This window comes from Oikopleura dioica, chromosome XSR, assembly GCF_907165135.1.
Source record: "Oikopleura dioica chromosome XSR, OKI2018_I68_1.0, whole genome shotgun sequence".
Lineage (NCBI taxonomy): Eukaryota > Metazoa > Chordata > Appendicularia > Copelata > Oikopleuridae > Oikopleura > Oikopleura dioica.
This window is the reverse complement of record NC_137294.1, coordinates 8,615,622-8,621,621: the sequence shown is the minus strand read 5'-3', so window position 1 is coordinate 8,621,621 and position 6,000 is coordinate 8,615,622. Positions and strand designations below refer to the sequence as shown.

Genomic DNA, 6,000 nt, shown 5'->3' with positions numbered 1-6,000 from the left:
GGAAACTCTTGCCGTTGTTAAATGAAGTGGTGAGAGTCTTACTGATTCGATGTGGTCAGTGTTGACCCGTAAACTTCCCCTTGGCGACCTTTTTGCTTTTCCAGCGAAATTCAAACAAAACGCGTTATTGACTCTTGCTTGTTCTGAAATACGAGAACACAAGTCAACCAGGAGCAAAATAGAAACGTGAATATCAAATGAGCCCCGCGTGTTTTTCCTTTGAACCGTTATTATTATTACAAAATCGAAATTCTTTTGGAAGACAAAAATTGTTTGCCGACGCAGCACTAGTATTCTGGTTTACAATCTCCACTCCATTTTTTGTCGTTTCCGGTAGACCTTGGATAGGAGCAGTGTTTTGCTTCAATACAAAAAGCTCATTTGATCAAACCTAATTTTTCCCGAGTTTTCAATGTTGACATCAAAACGTGGAGCACGCTTGAAGATCTAATTGATCGCCCAATATTATTTTAAATATTGTTAGCAATATATTTAGGCAGTTGTTCCGAGGAACGGGTGAGTTTCCACAACTTGTAAATAATAACTTCTATAGTGAAATTTATATCAACTAATTCAAATGTTTAATACTAAATACAGAAAATAATCCTGGTCTGGGACGGTCAAAAATACGCCTGGTTTGGGACGGTCGGGCCATTTAAAGATCAAAGGCGCACGCCTGGGGGGTGCTTTTTAATATGAAAGTGGCGCCAGAGGCGAGAGCGAAAATAATCCTGGTTTGGGACGCTTTGGCTGATTAAGACCGTCCCAGACCAGGCGTATTTTCTGTACGCGAGGGCTGATTCGGTGATTCGAGTTCCCCGGCCAGCATTCCCATAAAATCCCACTCGTGCCCGAAAACCGCGATAAACCGCTAACGTGACACGTGACTACCTAAAGAGAGTGCTTTTCTAACTTTCAGGCTATTCGAAGATGTTCCACTATCTCGAGCCAACTTTCCCATTTCCTAATCGAAGCATTACATCTAAGGGGCAAACATCTCATCTTTCGGCGAAAGAGCCCGTGGAGTAGATTCTTGACGAATTCCGCTGGAGATTTTGGTGGACGGATCCGGCCACTTTGGCAATTTCAACGTGCGTTGAAAGCATTCAGCAATAAACAGCAACGTGTGCGGCAAGGCTAACTCCAAGCTACACCGGCTTACAATAGCCGCTGCACAATGTTTCCGTGTTATTTCACCACCAAATCCCTCACTCTTGCTCTCCATCCAGCTTCGTGTGTTCCATTTCTCACAAATCAGCTAGCAGCGGCCGAAAGCGAGATCGGTAGAAATATCTTTCGCTCTGAATGAATTTGGGTTGAGCCACCCGGCTAAGCGGATTTTTTAGAGATTCTGCGCAGTTATGCTATGCGCAAAAAATATTTATTCGCACTAAAAAATGCTAGCTCTACTGACTGTTGATGCTGATTTTATTAGGAAGCTCTCTTTGTTAATTCTAGGGTCGCTAATTTTATTTGAATAGCTGTAGATTATATTTGTCTAGAGTTTTATGCGTAAATATCAATGTTGCTGACAAAAATGCTGATAACTTATCAATAATAACGAATCAGTCAACATCAATGTTCCATTTTTGAAACTTATCATTTTATTGAAATGGGTGAAGCAGAAACAGGCAGTTGTTATATACAAGCAGGGTCAGAGTTTTGAAAAAACGCAATAAGTCACCAATTTGAATGATTCTGCGAGAGGCGCTGCCAATTTGCATTACCCATTTGGAGCCGGTTTACTGAAGAAACTAATTAAGAAAGGAAGGTTAAAGTTGGTTCAATGGAAACGCCGTTTGTCATTGAATGTAATGCTACCGAAATCTTGCGAATGCTCGCGAGGATAGTTGAAGGCTGGCTGCGAGTTAGAGCGGAAAAAGGACTGTGCTCCAGCGGGAAAGCAGCTTCCAATCGGCAATTGACTTGGCTGAGCACTTGACGCGCGTGTTTCATCAAACGCTTCACCATCTTCAAGACTTCCGTTGGGGCGCTGCTTCATCATTTTCTTCATTTTCGAACGGCGGTTCTGGAACCAAATTTTCACCTAAATTGTCTTTTATCAACCGATAAACTTATCGCCAATCTACCTGAGTCTGAGTTAGTCCGAGATTCACAGCGAGATCCGCTCGCTCTGGAAGACTAAGATACTGAGTCTTTTGAAAGTAGGAATTCAGTTGTTGCAGCTGCAGCGAAGTGTAAATAGTCCTCGGCTTGCGGGTTTTCTTTTATCAGAAGCAAGTTCGTTTTCGTCAGATGCATCGTCCTCCTCGTCCGAGACTTCTCCGCTTCCCTTTTCGAACTCGTTTAGATCCGCTAAAAAGACATTAGGAACATTGCATCGTCATTCTGGAGCCTTTTTCTGATGGGTGATTTATTTGCGCGCTATGCATGTCCGGATGAGCCTGAACAGCTCGGCATTGGGGGAATAAAAACAACTCAATATCTACGCTCAACGTGGAAATTATAGTTCCAAACATGTTACTGATCCAAAAAAACGAAGAGATTCACAACGTGAAAATTATTGTACATTTTGTTGATGGACGAGACAGCGGCTACGGACTCGCTATTTGAGGATAAACTGAGCTCACTTTGAATGTTTGAACTGAAAACGAAAAAATCAGATTCTACTTCCCACCACGTTTGTGTCAGTTCTAGAGTTAATGAAAATATTCAATTCGCTTATCGACTCGATTCATTGTTTTTGATAAGCCAGGCCACTATTTGACTTCTTAAATCTCGCCAATTACCTTCTGTTACTGAGGGTGAGCTTTCTGTGCCGGCGCTACTTCCTCTCGCGCAGCGAGGACTTCCACAGTCCGAAAGGCCTGAGTCGACTGTCTCATTTGGTGAGTTGCAATTTCGCTCCATTTTTATCGTTTGGTTTGCTTGGAGCATTATCGGGCTCGCCTCGAGCTCAGGCTCGAGCAGTGGATTGATCGGCAAATCTTGCAGCACGTTCAACGCGGCATTGTTGTTACCTCCCTGGCTGTACGGATTCTGGTAGAAGCTTTCAATCTCACTCAGAAGGTTCTCGTGAGCTTGATGATTGTGCGTCTAAATGATCATGCTAGAGAGAGTGCGCTGCCGAAAAAGGCTTACCTGGGTGAGACTGCACCAGAGCTCATACGTAGACAGGGTGCTTCCACAATTTAGCAGGTTCATCTGCTGGACAACTTCTTGATCAGTCAAGTTCGTCATCTCGTTTTCTATGTTTTCTCTGGACTTCTTGGGTAAAAACTCTGTTTTCTTCTTCTGAGTAAATAGTCGATACACTTCAGAACCTAAATCGAGCGCGCTCTTTCTAGCTTTCGTGGCGCTGTCGCGGTGGAGCGCCACACTCTAGCTCCACTCGGCTGAGTCTTCCACAAAAACATAAAATAAACTTAACGGAACATCTGAATGGAGCTCTGGACTGAATGAAACGTGATAAACATCGACGTGGGAAAATTGCACTTCATCGAAATTCCGTTTTTTTCGAATCGGAGCATTATTGACCGTTTCTGCTAATAGAACTATATACTCGAAATTAGATTTTTCAAGGCGAAATAATCCCTATTGTAAAGCCTCGGACGTAAAAAACGAATTTTACAATCCTCGCACCGAGACAAGAGTAGGTCTATTCGAAAGTTCTTGAAAAGGGCTTTCATACGGCCCATATGATATAGGTAAATGAATGAATATCCTCCCTGTTTCCAGTTATCTGACCCTATCGGCAAAATTAGAAAATAACTCGTAACCGGGAAATTGGAAACATTTTTCAAACGCCCGTATGAAAGTCCTTTTCAAGAGCTTTCGAATGAGTTTAGTCTCGTCTCGCCATGATGAGTTGATCGTGGTGATGAATTTTTATGTCCGAAGCCTGCCTATTGTGAGTATAAACCGAGTGATAAATTTAGAATTTTTATATTGCACTTTGCAGAGAAAGTAATCACTAGTAATCATTTTTTATGATAATCCTAAAAGAAGAGGTTTCCGGAGGTTAACAACAAAAAAATTTTTCATTATATTTATTAAAGAGAAGGGTAGATTCTTTCATTTTCAACAGGCGCAGGAGCTTCTCAGTGAGAAGTTCTTTCTCAGATCATTTCTGAAATTCAATTGCAATTATCGAGTGGTCGCCTCTCATCCAGATCGCCTTCTGCCCAGATCGCCTCCTGCCCAGATCGCCTCCCGCCCAACTTGGGCAAGAGGCGATCTTGGGCCAGAGGCGATGTGAAATTATTTTCATAGCAAACTATCAAAGACTTGGGCGAAAGGCGATCTTGGGCAGGAGGCGATCACTTTAAACTAATTCCATTAAACTTCCTCTGCCATCACGTGGACTGATTTTTTTTTTCATTCAACCTCTCAAGAAGACGATTTTTCCTCAACTAAAGTCGAAAACACCTCCAAAATAGAACGAACCGATATTGAATCATGCAAAAGTCATGAGAAACCTTCTTTCCGATCAAAACAGGGATTAGCGCTCTATTTCCTGCTCTTTCCAGTTTTGTTTGCGATGCGCTCTCATCAAAGAAGACTGCACGGACTGCATTCAAAAATAACTTTTATTTAAAAGATAACAAGAGTTATGAATTGATTATCAATAATATATTTATAATAATATTTATAATATTAATATTTATTTATAAATAATGACGGATTCAAAACTGGTGGCTGTTGTCAAGCGTTTTATCTTGAGGATCGTTTCGTCAAGAAGTGTAGAATTTATTCGACTTGAATTGAAAATCGAGAGTTTCTAACAGACCGTCATTCCCCTTTCTTTCAAATTGGCTCGTTGTTGTGGTATTGAACATCAACCCAGCGAACTCAAAAGTATCCGGTAGCTTCATTACCTGGTTATTTCAGAATATGAAAATTCAGAAGAGTTCAAGTGATAATCGAATCACTAATCAAAACTGGAAAGAGCAGGAAATAGGGCGCTAATCCCTGTGTTGATCGGAAAGAAGGTTTCTCATGACTTTTGCATGATTCAATATCGGTTCGTTCTATTTTGGAGGTGTTTTCGACTTTAGTTGAGGAAAAATCGTCTTCTTGAGAGGTTGAATGAAAAAAAATCAGTCCACGTGATGGCTAATGGAATTAGTTTAAAGTGATCGCCTCCTGCCCAAGATCGCCTCTAGCCCAAGTCATTTAAAGTTTTCATTGAAAATAATTTCTCATCGCCTCTCGCCCAAGATCGCCTCTGGCCCAGATCGCCTCTTGCCCAAGTTGGGCGAGAGGCGATCTTGGGCAGGAGGCGATCTGGGCAGAAGGCGATCTGGGCGAGAGGCGACCACTCGCAATTATCTGTCATTAACAATGTCGTTTTGATCAACTCATCTCCATCGTTTATATTGAGTTAATTTTATTAACACGATGTTTTTTCCATACAACTTGTCTCTTCAAGGTGGAAAAACAGCTGTTCTTTATTGTAATCAAAAACTATCTGAAAAACGAGCTTTTTTATCGCGAGTACTATTTTTTAATTGATAACACGAGCGACATGTGGATGAAAACAACTTGTTAGTAAAATTGATACCTTGGTAATTTTCCCGCTATAGAGGCTAATTGAATAAATCATCAGTAAAATAACTCATCAGTAAATAACCAAATGAAGGAAAATATTTTTAGGTATAACTGAAATGCCTATCGCATAACATGTCCTTTATTGGATGATAATCCGTTGTTCTCCGGACGTCATTATTATTAAATTGTTAAATCCCTGATCTTTTCTTGCTTATATTGGCCCTCCATCCCCTTATAATAATAATAAGGCTGGTGCCACTTTCTAGGGTGCACTAAATTCGAAGTAGAGGCCATTGCGGTTTGGATATGCACATGACTTGTCTGATTTTTCTGCCTGTTTACGAATATACAAATAAAATATTGATTGTATTGCTGAAATATCATCATGACTAAAATGGACAACAACGAGGAAAATATGCGATTTGATTTTTATTGGAAGAAATTCGTATCTATTCCAGCAAATTTGGAGGCAGTTCAGGACGAGTGGGC

The 6,000-nt window shown here is 41.0% G+C and overlaps 1 long non-coding RNA gene across 1 annotated transcript; it reads right to left on the bottom strand.

Moving 5' to 3' along the window:
• Window positions 1-1,609: 1,609 nt before the first annotated feature.
• LOC145708620 (uncharacterized) lies at window positions 1,610-2,915 on the bottom strand. The gene is made up of 4 exons (XR_014134844.1): window positions 2,751-2,915; window positions 2,091-2,316; window positions 1,822-2,047; window positions 1,610-1,745 (listed from the first exon to the last, which is right to left on the bottom strand). It is a non-coding gene; the product is annotated as an uncharacterized LOC145708620 (long non-coding RNA).
• Between the last annotated feature and the right edge of the window lie 3,085 nt (window positions 2,916-6,000).